We start from the raw sequence: 16042 nt of genomic DNA on the forward strand, positions 1-16042 counted from the left end.
ATTTTCAAATTCTTCGAACCGATGATATGTAATTTTTAAATTATATATTATTAATCGAATTGCTATTTTAATATGATGATTACATTTGATTAAGTTACACCTACGTGTAATCACGATCGTTATGATCTTTGCATAAAAATAAATAACAAATTTAAAAGATAAATACAAAATTGAAAAATTAATATTTAAAGAAATTCGACGAATAATTAAACGGTAATTATATATAGAGAGAGAGAAAGGGAGAAAGAGACAGAGAGAGACATTTGCAAAGTCTGATGTATAAAAATGGGATAATATTACCGTTGAGAAAACGAAATATCAGCTATCTATATCTATCAAACCGTTTCAACCTAAATTTTCCCTACATATATTCTTCCGTATTACTATTTACCTCTGCGCACGTATCATAAATATATCTAATAAATATAATTTTTACCATCAATTATCCCGATTCGATAAATCACGTGAGATTAGATCGGATTATTCATAAATCTTGCCCTTCTCTTTCACAATTTCATATTAAATAGTACAATAAAAAGAAGGAAAAAAAAAAAATATCTACTCGTGAAACTTAATTCCTTTTATTACCAAACCTCACGCTCTTACGCAACTGTCTACCAACAACTCGTAACTTGTCTACTTACAGTACCTTGTAGTGATATTATTTATTAATCCCAGGATACGTAAAAAAAAAAAAGAAAAAAAAAAAAAAGAAAATATTACACGGCTGATCTTTACTCGACGATCTGAGACTCGTAAACGTGTCAAGTATATTCGCTGCGAGCATTTGATATTTTCACGTGTCACGTGATCGTCTCGCGTTATCAAGCGAGTTGCATCGAAACTATCGGGATGCAGGGGGCCCCCTCGATACTTACAAAACGTTTAAAGCGGCAGACGTTCGTAATGCCGGCGACGCTCGGCCGGCCATTACGAAATCAACGATGGGATGATATATGTGTTTTCCGTCATAGTTTATGAAGCCGATAAACGCGTCCGATGCCGCATGAATTGCTAATGGAAAATGCTATTGACAAACGCGGCTGTGTAAATCACGAGGCCGGAGTGGAATTCGCGATGTGGGCTGTGCGGCCACACGGTTGAAAACTTTCGTTCCTTCTCGAGGCTCGTCGGCGCGGCGTGCGGAGGCGGAGGTGCAGCAATAATTGTTGATGTTTCACTCACGCCACCGCGTTGGAAAATCTTCGTCACGCGAACCAATCTGACTCACGCCTCCTCCACCACCTTCTCCTCCTCTTCCTCCTCCTCCTCCTCTTCTTCTCGTGCCTCTCGATCGTGTGCCAATCGGTTATTCGATCGATAATAATTGATTATTCGATTGTTTTGAATTTTCTTCGGTTTTTTTCTCTTTATTAATATCGCAACTAAGAAATTTATAAGTGTAGATTCGAAGCAGATTGTGAGATTGTTATATGTAATCGTATTAGCAAGTATTATAGCTTTTGTAATTATACGATTTACTTTTTGTACAATAGCACGCGTGCTCTTGAGAAAGAGATATCGTTTTTAATTACAAATCTTTTTTATTCGGCACGCTTTATCCACCGTGAACGTATCAATCTCTTTTTATTCCTCATACACATCATATTTATATACGGAAAGTATATCTTTTTATAATGATATCCTTTCATTCCTACTTCATTTCCATCGTATATCTCTCGTTTGCACAGAGATGAATAATTATTTGCACGGTTTATTCACTCGTATCTAACGGTTCCCAACCTGTGGATCGTAAATCTCACCCTCTTCGTTTTATCATATTTTCCTCGCGCGGAAGAAAGTTCCAATCAAGTCCAGTTCGAAGAGCAAAATTTTTCGTTCTCCAGTTCCAATTAAACGAATCCTTCCAAAAAATCCTTCCAAAAATCACAAGGAGAAGGAAAAGGAGAGAATCGTCCGTTCGTGTCCGCGGATTCAAAAATCCCAAGAATCGTGATTTTTCCGGGAGAGTGGAACCGGTGCAACACCTGCAGCATTCCTGCACGCCGCGCTACAACATAATTCGATAACACTCTATTAGACACGCGATAATTGCATATTTCCCGGGCTGCGCCCCATTCCCGCGACGACATAATAATTTCAGCTTACGCGCCGACTGTTAATCGCGTCGTTTATATTCCACGGTTTCGCGCGCACGGCCGCCGCTGCGTGTCTCACGAATATCGGTCAGGGCATCGGGCTGTGCACTCTCCCTCGGTTTTACAGCCGATACGCATCGGGGGAAATAAAGAAAGCTCGATAGGAGATAGGAGAAAGAGGAAAAGCGTTATCGGAGAGCGATACCGGGAGCGGTCGAACGATAATTAAAAGTAGCGCTTTATAACGCTTGTGCGTGACAAAAAAAAAAAAGAAAAAAAATAGCGAACTTATCGTTCGGATAATCTTCCGTTCTCGGGTTTTATAATCCCAGCTCTCGATTATCTCGACCGTTGTCGAGAAATGGAATCATCGTCAAAATGATATTCGATCGAGTTTTTTTCGTGCGATTTCACGATCGATATTATCGAATTGCTCGATATATATTCACACAAAAACTTTCTCCGATAAAAGATCCGATGCATATTTTGGAAACTCGTTGGAAAAAAGTATGCCGCCAATCGGATCGGATCGAGTCGCAAAAATCGAATCTCATCAAATCGATGATTTCTGATCGACGAAAACTCTGCTCGGCGTTGTCGAATCGATTAGAAGAGACAGGAGAGGGGCGTTAAAAAGTTAGAAAGATTTACATTGCTTCGACAGCTTCAATTATAATGCGCGGTTCGTATAATGGAATAGACGCGATATTCGACGGGCGATTGATTTAACTCGATATTCGAATCATCCGTATAGGTGATCCCCTAATTGGCTTCTGCGAGGGTATCATTGACGCGACTCGCATTCGCACAGCGAGACGAGAGGGGAGGGTTTGCTCGAGCCGGCATCGGTCAATTAATGCATCGGCAAATAAACGGATGATTCTTCAGTTCGAGTCGTTCCGCGGCCAGCTGTCTCAAGAGGCCTCATTAACTGCAGTCCGCCAATTATATAATAATAAGCTAATAATAATTGCATTGCCGTTGCATCAGCCCACCGTCCCGGCCGGAGTGGTACGAATAAATTAAGGACTAACTTCCCTCTTACGACGCCCTCGTCCAGACTGCACGTCAGGCTGCATCGAGGCCCGGTCTTAAGTGCATTTTTAAGCATCTCGGCCGTCCCCGGCCGCCGGATATGACAAAATGCCACGAGAGCTTCTGGGGTGATTAAAAGCCCGCGCCGCGATTGATTCTGCAAACATTCGGGCTAATTCGGTATCGGACGCTTCGGGCCCCCGTTACGTTACGTCGGGGCGCTACGAGATCCGTTTCGACCGGATGTTCCAACAGAACAATGCTTCGTCCGAATGTCTCTTTTCTTCTTTTTTACTTTTTCACAAACTCGCGAGAAAGAAACGGAACGATGTTTCTCAATTCGGTTTGAAAGTTTGGATCGTGGTAGTTTTTTGGGATTTTTGTAATTCTTAATTTTTTAACAGAGATTTAGAAAAGAACGAAAAGGTTAAGAAAGATAAACTTCCGTCACCCATTGTTTAATTCTTCTAAAGCTTCGGCTGTAATATTCCATAAATTCTAATCTTTAAGGAACATCGATGCGTAGCTTGATATCCTCGATGGGCAACAAATCAACCCGGTTGTCCTAAAAGAACGATCAAAGCCGGAACTGACGCCGGAGCACCCACCTTTTGCATCCATGGAACGATATGCTCGAGTCTCGTGATTGTCGCAACGTGTGCCCCTCTCCCCTATTTTTTTTACTCCTACTTGTCAGCAGGATGAATATTTATTGGGAATTCAGATTTTTCCTCGAGATCTGGGGACGGTGGAGGCCGTGGAGTGCAAGCAACGTTCAGATATTCCACGGGCCTCTTATGAAACTCATAAACGTGGACGAGCGTGACCTTAAAGACTGCGATCGATTCGATTGTGCCGCGGGATCGGTTGCATAAATAGACGCGGTTTGATTTACAGGTGTAACGCGGCGCGTTCCCGCGCATTGTGATTTTTAATGCGGCTGTGGCCGCGTTGATTTATCTGGCCGCCGATGGCATTTCCATAATTTATGGGAAAATACGACGGATTTATGGATTTCGATGAGCGCGCCTTCGATAAATAACACACCACGGCATTAACTATGCGTGCGAGTATATTTCATCGTGGATAGATACGGCCGAGGACCCGAGGACCTTGTTAGACGGCTAATTATTTTTAACGATCGTCACCATGATCGATTTTCCCATGTGAAATCTTTCGCGATACAAGCTTCTGCCATTTTCTATTCAATTTTCCAAAAATGAACCATCTTCCATTATTCTTAAGAATTCTTATTATTAAGAATGCTGGTTAGAGTTCTGTCGAGATTTCTTTTACAATTATTCTTTCCAGTATCCTAATATCAAGAATTTATTATATAATTTTACGCATTAAATATTGACGACACAAAAAAGAATCTATAATCGGTATAACGTATAATAAATCAACATTATATACCATTGATACCGTTATCGATTAATATAAAATACTCGAGCAGCCTTTCTCGAAATGAAAATTGTAATTTTTCGCTTTTGCGATAATAGATAATTTCTACTTCCCCAGAGATGTATTTTCAACTTGGTTGACGATATTATATATTAAAAAGCAACTTTTAATAGTGTTTTCACTTTGTGCACGGTGCATAAGTGACATTATACACGGCAAAAGGAACTGTCCGCTCGAGAACGGTAACATTGAGAGTTTGCATATGAATAGGTGATTAAAATTTACCACGCATGATTTAATGTAGTAACTCATCGGACGTGATAGATCTTTCTATTGAATCTGACTATCGTGAAACGTGCTTCTCCTTCTCCATATCATTTTATCTCCCCGCGTTTAACGTTTTCCAAACATTAACTTTTATAATTTATCGCGTACAGAAAGACGCGGGTTGCATTACGGTTGACCTCGTAGCTTTTACGTATTAGTTATCCTTCTCGGAGTTTGCTTTCCCTCGATTCATATCGCACTCGCGCTCACTTTCGTTCCGAACACATGGTCTACATGCTCTCTGCGCAAGTGGTAATGGATACATATACACAACGTTATACGCGCAACGGCTTGCGATGTTCCTGATTTTACGACTTGTTCATTTGTTTGCCGCCGATTAGATCGTTTATTTATCCAACCGTGCAAAAATTATCAAGATGGTAAGCATTTGAAATTGATATCACGTTCAATTTATATGTATTATTATAGGGTCGAAGAGGGTATAAAGCTAGCTAGGATAGATCGAAGATGATGGGATGATGTGAAGAAGCGAGCTGTCTTAAAATTAATTATTCAAATATGAAAAAAATAGTTTAAAATGAGCAACAACGTATCTCTCTCTCTCTCATTACCTCTCGCATCAAAAGCACCATCCGTGACCACGATTTGTCGATGGAACGAATACTCGCCGGAGCATCTCTGGCAAAAAGCAAACGTCACGTTTTACGCATTTTACGAATCCCTGCCTTTTTTCGCCTCGTAAAAAGGATTGGAGCAAGCTTGATACCTTCGTCGGGGACGGCGAAGTTTCGCGAAGTCGCGGGAACAGAAATTTTTCCCCCGCGTGGTTGCGCGCAGGTGCGCGCGGGACGAGAAATATGACGGTGAATTTTTCCCGGATCCACCGGGCCGAGCGAATGGAATGCCCGTTTATTGTTAGCAAAAGGGCCGCGTCCCGGCAAAAACCATCGACGAGGATTCCGTTTCTAAGGCCCAATTACTCGTGTCATTACACTTGCGGATTCCTGGAGCGCGCGTACTCGCTCAGCTCGCGGAGCAGTAAGCGTCCAGCCGCGCGACCCGGCCGGATTCGTGCCTCTCTTTTTTCCTCTCCCTCTCCCTTTTTTCTTTCTTCCTCCCTTTCTTTCTTTCTTTCTTCGTTTGTTTTTCTTTTTTCTCGAGCAGCGGCCACCACACGTACGCTTATGTGGAAGCGGTTTTCAAATCTGGTTAGGCTCTCGGGGCTGCAATTTTGTAATCCATAAACGTCTCTCATATGGCGCGTGCTCCAGTTCCATGTATGGCGAAAAACCGCGGCTGCCCTTGTTGCCGCTCGATGCCTTCGCGAGCCGTTTCGTTGCGACAGTCGCGTTTCTCCGGGTTTTCTATCATATCTGCAAGACCGATTACCTTATACAAGCATCTCCGCCTCTGGTCGAACATTCGCGGAAAAGTGGCAATTAATAAGGGCACAGCCGACTGGTCGATCTCTCTGCTTCGTGCCCGCTCGATTCCGATCGATTCGGAATCGGTTTTAGGTTAATTAGGGAGGGAAGGAATTATTTTAATTACCCAGTCGTTACGAAACATGTTTTTATTCGTCGTTTATTCGACATTAGGAAGTGACTTTTGTCTCCTCCTACCAACTTTTCGTTCGCGAAATTTCTCGTTTTAGAAGCGACTTAAAAGATATTCTCATCGTCCACGTTTATGATACAGAAGATATGCATACCTTATTGCAACGGGGAAGACCGAAGTTCGACACTCTAATTGTCATCTTTGTCTTCAATAGAGCGGATCCGAATCCCCTCGGCCGCTCTGCCTCCCCTCCCCCCAGCGCACAAAATTCGGGCCAGCGGCATTCCTGCGGACCGAGGCGGACCCGCGGAATCCCTGCTCCGGGCCCCTGCTATTATTTTTAATGCCCCGACGTATCCCGCGTCGCCGCGGGGACGAAATAAAACGGAGGGAATGTCGGGTGTCGAAGCTGGCGCGGATTTACGGGGCGCTTTGTAACACCGCCTTCCTCAATTCACCAATATACCCTGTTGGCCCCTCCACCTACCACATGACTCTCTCACAAGGAGAGAGAAGCGGAGAGAGAGAGAGAGAGGGGAACGAGGGGCCGCGTGTAGGGGCCCTCTCCGAGCTACCTTCGTGCTCATTAACCCTCTGTGTCCTTAAGGATTAAATACTTGCCGGGAAGACCCAGGTGTCCTCGTGTTCTTCGTGAGAAATTGCTTCCACGAGGGGTGGGAGATTTGACGAGGTTTATGTGGGGTTAACGAGAGAATTCGGATACAATGTCGGCCTCGCGATCTTCGATTCAACTGATTTCGAATTGGGTGTATGGTCAGGATACGTAGGGATAATGATGACGATGATGATGATGATGATGCGAAAAGTAGGTTTAATTGTTGGTCGTTCAATTGTCGATGATAATCGTTTGGGATGAATGTTTGAACTTTTTCTTTTTAAGCTGGAAAAGGAGACGTTATCTTTGTCATTTGTCGTCATCGATAGCTTAGAGTCTTTCTTATTCTCTGTATAGTCTTTGGAATGAATAAATTGAATATCTGCAAAGTAGTTTATGTTTTTATTTGGGAGATAAGAAATCGTGTACAATTTCAAATGTTATAATATATTTTGGAATAATTGGACATTTTAATGATCGAGAAGATAGTCCTTCAATTAGGATGAATCGATCAAACTTTTAACCAATGTTTCAATAGAATTGCGTACGTTTCGTATTTTTCGCCGTTGTATTTCTCTTTTTCCGGTTGTAGCATACCGATGATATAAAACACTCGATGAACCGCGCTGGAACTAATTAACGGTGCGATTTCCGATGGAAGACGAATCAGCAAAACGTTTCGAGTTAAATTTTAACGATCGAATCAATTGTTTTTGAACCGAGGATAATTATATTGCAAAGATTCCAACTTTGAGCGAGTGTAATTATTTGACACGTATGGAGGGTGAGTCATTTGAATACCTTGACGAGGTCGGATTACTTGGAAATTCATCGTCGCGTTGAAAAATTATTGAAACAATAGTTATTATTAAATTGAACGTGTAATGTGATCACTCGATTTGAATGACGAAATAGAGATATTAAATATAAGCAACGTTGAATTTTTCTCTAAGATTTTCGAATGTTCGTCTTGAAAAAGTGAACCCGTGAAATAGTGTATTATATTCCGAGCAAAAATTATATTATAAACACACGAAAGAAAAAAAGGAAGATATTTAAATTTATAATTTCGATATCTTACTTTTAATTTTAAATTTTGTCCCCATTGAAAAGAGAAATATTCTTTAAAAAAAAATTGTATCGCATTATTTTCATAGATTTCTTTTTTTACGTAAATTGTTAGCTTTTCTCGAGGCGATATGTTACGAACGAAATTAGTTCTCGCAAATATTACTTGGAATCTTTTGCAATAACAAATTTACGATTATACACATGGAACCCACGCTCTTTGAATAATAGTTTGTTCGACTGACAAAATGTTTGCATAATGACGTATTCAACTGTTGTTGATTCCGTTGATCAAAGTCCTACTGTGTACGGAAAGTAAAATTAAATATACTATGAACAAAATTTCAAGACGATAAGAATATATATATAATACAAAAGTACTTTGTAAGTAAATTACGACTTATAACATACAAAAAGAGAGAGAGAGAGAGAGAGATATGAATAGTGGCTCTAGATCGTTTTAGATTATTTATTAAAATAGCACAGACTTGTATAAATTTTAAATACTATTTGAAGAAGCCCAACAATATCAAGCAAGATAGGCGAATGTGGAAACCTTATCATTTCTATTATGCTCGATCGCATATGAAGTATCATCGTTAATCCATCGTGACGCATACCCGTAATAATTTAAATAATTACCCGTGACGAGTTCCGAATAATCGCGTTACGATTAATCTTATTAAAATTATTAAAACCTGTGCAAAATTCATTTTCCCGGATTAAATGTTCCAATAAAATATTTTCTATTTTCGAACTGTAACATTTGAAATTAAATATTTCCCTTTCGATTTTCCTCTCGATAACAAAGTTACTCTCGCAACTTTTTTTTTTCCTTATCTTACAATCCCCGCAAATACATCATCGAATACTTTACACGTACGTGTTTCTTCACGAGCGCGGATCGAAAGTTGGGCTCGATAGGAATCGCGAAAAAAGAGCTGTCGGCCCGCTAAACGGAGGAGAAAAGTTTGCACTTAATTCGGCGCTACTGTTCGCCGGCAAATTGCATCGTCCGGCGGAGAAGAGAGGAGGAATCCAACGGATGTGGCAGACGGCGCGCTAGAATTTCGCATTGTGCTCGCTACGTTATCACCCACTATGGCTTTCTGCCAAGTGGCCACGTGGCCTAACTTACCGGGAGCGCAAGCTACGCTATTTCGAACTTGGGGGGGAGTAGCTCGGTGTGTAGCGCTAATAACTGCGCATCGACGTGTATCTGGAATCGATACATAGTTGAAAAAATAATGGAAATAAATGGAATGCGTACATCGAAATAGAATTATTCGAGTACAATGAGGAGGAGATATCTCCTTTCCTCCTTTTATTATGGAAACAATACCAAGAGAATAATAATAAATTGCCTACAAATAAAAAAAAAGATATTACGACTCTCGATAGTAATTAAATTTATTCATAGATAATTATCTACGAGAGGACGTTAAAATAAGATTGTTCCAACGAAAGATAATTCGTAAATGCAAAAAAAAAAAGAAAAGAAGAAGAAGAAGCAATGAATTTAAAAGGAAAAAAATTCGACAAATCGACGCTGATTTCAACTGCTCGAGCACCACCATCGAATAGCCCTCTCTAGCTTTTGCATTTTCCACTCACGAAACAATCTCTCCCCTTGTCACCATTATGCCTCATAGCTAGCCACAGGCGTCGCTATTATAAACATATACAAATTCGTCAGTGGGCCGTCGCGAACAATGGACCGTTTAACGGCGCGGAGATATATCATCGTGCGGCGGATTCGTCGGATCTGGGGGCCCCGGGAGCGGTAAAAGGAGAAAACGGTCCGCAGAAAGGAGAGGAGAGAAGTCTAACCGCGGTTGGATTTACGGTGATCGCGTGCAACCGGTCGTTTTTTTATCCGCGGCCATACATCATCTTTACCAGGTGAGAGGATTAACCTTCGACCAAGTGGCCATTTAATAGTCGCTACCGGCTTCTATGCCGCTCGCCTGCCCGACTCGGCCGAGCCTCGATGAAAAGATACCCGAGGATTTCTCTTATAAACGTCCCGTTTCTATTACGAGGCCTCGAAATAATGCCACTTAACCTTCGTGCTTCTCAAAACAGTCTCTTACAATCCAATCTGAGAAATTCTGCTTACAACTATTTAAAGTATCGAGTGGGAATCTAATCGCGATCGAGATCCTCGAATTCGAATCAGGAACCTTTGCGAAATGGATAGATCGGTGTCTTTTTTAGAAAAGAAAGTTAAATATTCATAATTCTTCTCGTACAGGCCGATGTCTGCCGATTTCTTTAAAAAGCATCTAACTTTCAACTTTACAATTAGGTAACCCAACATTTTTACTTACACATCTATCGATTGAGTTGAAGACTTTCGAAGCGGCGTCCACTTTTCAGAACTGGCTAAAATTCGCAGCGTGGCAATCGTTAACATCCGGGATCGGCAAATGCGGATTGCAGGAAACACCTCGGCATCTCCATCAACTTTCCTCGCGGCCCCCTCCCCCGGCGATCGATTCGCCGAAAAACTCGTAGCGGCCAATATGTCATCCCCGTGGCCGGGGTCTAGGCGGGCGTTTGGGCGCGTTGGGGCGCGGGCCGCCGAAAAGAGGAGGAGAAGAAAGGCTCGTCGCGAGGATCGGGAGCGTGGAACGGGTCGGGGAACCGGGCGGCGAACTGGGCTGTCGCCGGATCGGGGATACAAATGGGCAAAACAGCGCTCTGTGCGGATGCCGCGGGCCCGGTTGCAGGTGGCGTGGCCGCCGATAAATATGTCAGCCGGCAACACCATGCCGCGGCATACCACGCCGCTCTCGCACCCTCCATCTCCGTCCGGTTCCCCGTCCCCTCCTCCCCCCCGCCGAATATATATCTCTCTGTTCCCCACGGCACACAGTTTCTCGCCTCTGTTTCACCCTCGCCGCGCATTTGAATATTATGGAAATGTCGACGCGAGATCCCCGCCCCGGGACCCCGAACGCCCCGCATCTGTCATACACCCTAATGAGCAGCCGGGGGTTGGTTGGCTGGTTGGCTGGCTGAACACCTCGGCCTGTGCGTTCTCTACCTGCCGCAACAGGTGAACCTTGGGATCCTTCAGTCTTGGTGCTCTTTTGGGACGGGGTGCTGCTGGTGACGATTCTTTTCTTTTTTTTTTTTCTTTCTTCCTTTCTCTTTTTTTTCTTGAGTTAAGAGAGAGTAGTGGATAGGAGAGGATCGTTCGAAACGAATTTAATTCGAGGCCGTAATTCGAAGCCTAGAATTTTTGAAATTGTACAGTTTCAGCGTTACGTTTCTTCGATAAACGTGTCGTTGAATTAAACATAGGGAAGGAGAAAGAAGTGGAATTTATTCGTCTCGATTTATTTATACGTTTCTTTGATAAATAATTCCAACTATAACCCAGCATCACGCTAAGATATAGGCTTATGCCACTTCTTAGCGACAGCCAGTTGCTGGAAGTGAACGTGACCCAGACGGTAGCCGGCCAATATCAAGGACTGACGTTCTCCTGTTTAAAAGTTCCATTATGTATAATATGCTTGGTTATGATTTTTCTCCTCGTAAAACCGAAGAATAGTTTGTGGAAAGCAGGTGTTACGTTCCAAAATAAATAATATTTAAAAGGGGCAAACGAGGATGTATATGGAGGATTATTATTTTCATCAAATTTTCAAATTATCATGCACACAACGCGCTCTTTAACTAGCGTTTTCCGTCGCTAGAAAAGTAGGACAGAACCCGGTTGGAATATCAACGACTATCAACTCGCTATACTCGCTATACTCGTATATGTATCTATACTTTAATCGTGATGAAACGATTTGATATGTGACAACGAAGCCGTATTTTATCTCCTTCCTAAGACGAACATATTCCATTCTCTTCGTTGTAAGTAAACTTATTACGTATGTCGCGTAGAATTTTTTTCTTTTTTAATAATTTTATCTTTTCAAACTCTTTTCATTCAAAACTGTCGAATCCACTTTTATCATCCATCCAAAAAGCAAGACGCAAATTTGATAAATTCCTATCCGAAAAATCTCGAAAGAACGAAGATCTTGACGTTCTCGAAAAAAAAAAAAGAAGATCAGAAATGAAAATAGGCGGATCGCGCAAGATTTGATTTTTCTCGTCGATTCATAACCACAATTCGATCGACAGAGACGGCAGAGTTGGTAAAAAGAGGGGCGGAATCCCGTCGAATCGAGGATCTCGTTCAAAGCGTCGCGGCGTCGAATTCACGGAGCGCTGGGGGGTGAACAGGATCGTGTCCGGTCTCTCTGTTGGCACGGCCTTTGGTTCCATGGCTTGCAGGCCGTTGTTTTCACTCTGTTATGCAGCGACTGAAGCACCGTTGCACCGGAGTGCGGTCGGTTTATACACCGCGCGCGTTCCACGGCAATCGAGGCCAGGAGCCGTGCGATTCGACGTCGAGATGATTGTAGTTGCAAATGGGCAGTTTGCATCAAGAAGCGGCCGCCCCATGGCCGACAGGACATGCACGGCCAATGCAAACAAAGTTGACCCGGCTGTCCGCTCCCTGCCCCCAACCCCCGCTTTCTATCCTCCCCATTCTACACCCCTCATCCTCTCTCCTCCTCCTCTCTCTCTCTCTCTCTTTCTATGGCTCTGTAGGGCCAAGGTACACACGGCTAAGGTATACAAATAGCCATCTTTGACGTAACTCCAGCCTGCCGCCCCAGGAACCGGCGTAATTGTCGGCCGTGCTCCATCAGAAAAATTCGATTACGAGACTCTGAACGAGACTCTTCAACCAGGTTCGCGTGACTATGGCAAGATGAGAATTGAAAGGTGAATCGAAAGGTGTTCGAATGGAATTTTGATCGAGTGATTCGATTCAATTTTCATGGAAAATCCTCTCACGTCGCACACTGTTTCGTCACAGTGTTGTTTAAATTCTAATCAATCTATCGAAACATTCGATAATTGATGATACAATATCATCAATTCCAATTCCTTTCTTCAGTTCAATTTCAATTCTAATGCGCAATCTCTCTTCTCGATATCAATATCGAAACCCGAAAGTAACGAAATAATAACTAAAATACTAAAAATAAAAATGAAACAATAATTCGAACCAGAGAACTGTACCTGCCTATCTACCAGCCCCGCAACCTCCTCCCCCATCGAAATCATCCAGGGGTGTAAACTCAAAGACGGAAGCACGGAAGGTCCAAAGGAAGTTGGAAGTTGAGCGTATCGGGCGTTGTTTACACGGGAGCACATTTCGCAGCCGGTTGGCCAGCCTGGCCGCCAGTCGTCGCCGGATTGGAGTGCGGTGTATAAATAAAGCGGGAGTTCCGAGGCAGCCTTTTCTAACCGGTCCCTTTGCTTGCACCGAGCGTTTCTGCACACTCTATTCCACAGGCCCACGATACAGAGCTCTTTGGTCAGTTAAACATGCGCATATTGCATGAAACTGGTACCCGGGAGTCGGGAGAGATCGACCTCTGTATTAACACCTCCGACGCTGTCCTCCACCCCCTCCACCGCGAGGGCCTGCTCCACCTCCTCGTCTCCCTCCCCCCTCGTCCCTGTTCCCAGGCGTCGAATAGTTAAACCATTATTTTCGGCCGGACAGCCGGACAAAAGGAGAGAGGACGCTTTTTTCTTCCTTTCTCTCTTTCTTTTTTCCGCTCGTGTTCCCTGCTACTCGTGACCGGCTCCGCGGATGGCTTTCCGTCGCCCGGAAAATGTTGCTCCTTCGGGGATGGAGATGTTACTCGCGAAACACCGAGGGATTCGACGACGGTCGGAACTTTTTTCGATTGGAATAGAACGAGGTAAGTGTGCGAGTATCTGTATGTATGTTAGAGATCGTGTATAGTTTATTGTTCGATGGAATTATAGAAAAGAGCGTTTCGTCGTTTAAAACGCGTAATTAGATTCGAAACAATATGATAATTGTACGATAAACTTTTCCTTTTTACGTGTACTTATTGGATATTGGAAACTGTTCGAAATTCAATCTAGAAATACGAGAAAGGATAGAAGATAAGGTGGTTACAAGTTCTTTTTTCCCCCCCGCCACTCACATTTATTTTCGTAAGTTTAACGAATTTATCAAACCGTGAAGTAGAATTTGCAAATATCCATATCAAATTCTATAAGAGCGAGGGACAATTATTTAAAATTGATGGAAGCAATAACGGTTCAATGGAGAACATTTATCGAAGATGCTCTCGGTATAATTAAATTGGAACGGGGAGAAAATGAAGTGGAACGGTGGTGGCGTTACGAAATTTCAATCCGTCGTCCGTCCGTCGTAATGTGGAACGCGCGCGAGAGGAGGAAGGAAAGCGGAAATGTCCGGAAGCGGAGAGATGTTAATAAAAGCAAAGCTTGCCAGCTACATCAGTAGCCGTAACCGATATCGCTGTAAACAATTATAAACACCGAGGCCCCGGCCTCATTATTGCGTTTAAAATCGCGAAACGTTTGTGTAGTCATTTACATAGGCGGTCGCCGATCGCCGGCCGCGATTATGCGTAAAATCGGCGGCCGATGCGCCGCGCAAATTTGTACCCATAATTCTTTCCTCGTCGAATCTGCGAACAGCGACGGCCTCGGTGCATTTAAGCCCGGCCACTGCACCCGCAGACACGCACACCACCTATGCACACCGACACACGCCGTCAGCTCATACCAATTGCAACGACATGCCGCATCATTACGCCCCGCTAATTAATTGTGATTTATCGACTTCAAAATCCCCGATCGGACCTGCCTCGAGGAAATACAATGGCCGCCGCTCCGCTACGACGCCGCTGCGAACACGATGACGCTTCATACGATCCAACGCAGACCTCTTTCTTTTTTATTCTCTCATTTATTTGTTTATTTATTTCTTTTTCTTTCTTTCCTTCGCATCTCTCCGTTTTCGATCACCCAAAGAATCGTTCTTGTCGTCCTTCCTCTTCTCTTTTTTCATTTCGTTTCATTTCTTTTCTCTTATTGCTTTTTTTTTTCATTTTTGGTTTGTCCCTTGATGGAGAGACGAGGAAAGAGACTTGGAATTTTTGAAAGGGATTAAAGATTGATTGATGATTTTTGAGTAATGCATAACTTGGTATGCATGCGTAGATTTTAAAGAATTTGAATCAGAAAAAGTGAGTTGATTTCTTTGTTTAAAATTCTAGATCTTTATTTATTGTAAATTTTTATTTATTTCAAGTATTTCCAAATATATTCTACATCTTTCTATTCTTATATATGCTACTGTTATCCATTTTTCATTGCTTCGAGCGAATTGTATCGATTTGTTAATTTCCTGAATTTAACAAATTCAACAAATTAACAAATATTGACTTTTCAAAAATAAGAAATCAAGATCCTATTCGCGAAAGGAAAATGCAGAAATAATTCGATTCAATATTTTGTCTTTATACTCTTCTGTTTCTTTATAAAATCCAATATAACAATACATCTATATCAAAGAAATGATCAAAGTCCTTTTTAAAAATTCTTTCCAAATCTGTACACTCGCAATCAAAATTAACAAATATTACCTACCAATATACATATATATGAATGCAGAGAGAAGAAGAATCTCCAAGAAGATCTTCCACAACGATGAATCCCGTCAAAGGGAAGCAATTCTTTCGCTTAAAACGCGACCCCAGCCGGATTTGCGCATCGGCGCGAGAACGAGCATCATCGACGGGGGCCACCACGACCCGATCATCCCTGCGCGACAGATTATATTCACCGTCGACATCGTTGAAACGTTACCAAAACAGCTGCGCCGTGGACGACAATTAACGAACCGGTGGAGCGCCGCGAAGCATGAATTTTTCCCGTGCAACAAGTTGGCCCACAATGACGGTTCCGCGCCGCGTGACGTCTTACGAGAGGGGGCAGAGGGGGGAGGGGAGGTGCACGGCCTCACCCCCGTAAGAATTCCGGTAAACCGTTTACTAACGGATCGATGGATCGCTCAAAATATTTGTCGCGCTTGTCAGACCTTTGT

General features: G+C 42.8%; 1 long non-coding RNA gene across 1 annotated transcript in view; it reads right to left on the reverse strand.

Moving 5' to 3' along the window:
- Window positions 1-565: 565 nt before the first annotated feature.
- Window positions 566-16042, reverse strand: part of LOC133666264 (uncharacterized) — a 42383-nt gene continuing 26906 nt past the window's right edge. The window contains exon 2 of the long non-coding RNA XR_009830195.1: window positions 566-2011. This is a non-coding gene — a long non-coding RNA (uncharacterized LOC133666264). The remainder of the gene's footprint in view (window positions 2012-16042) is intronic.

The sequence above is a fragment of the Apis cerana genome, linkage group LG6 (assembly GCF_029169275.1).
Source record: "Apis cerana isolate GH-2021 linkage group LG6, AcerK_1.0, whole genome shotgun sequence".
In the NCBI taxonomy this organism is placed as follows: domain Eukaryota; kingdom Metazoa; phylum Arthropoda; class Insecta; order Hymenoptera; family Apidae; genus Apis; species Apis cerana.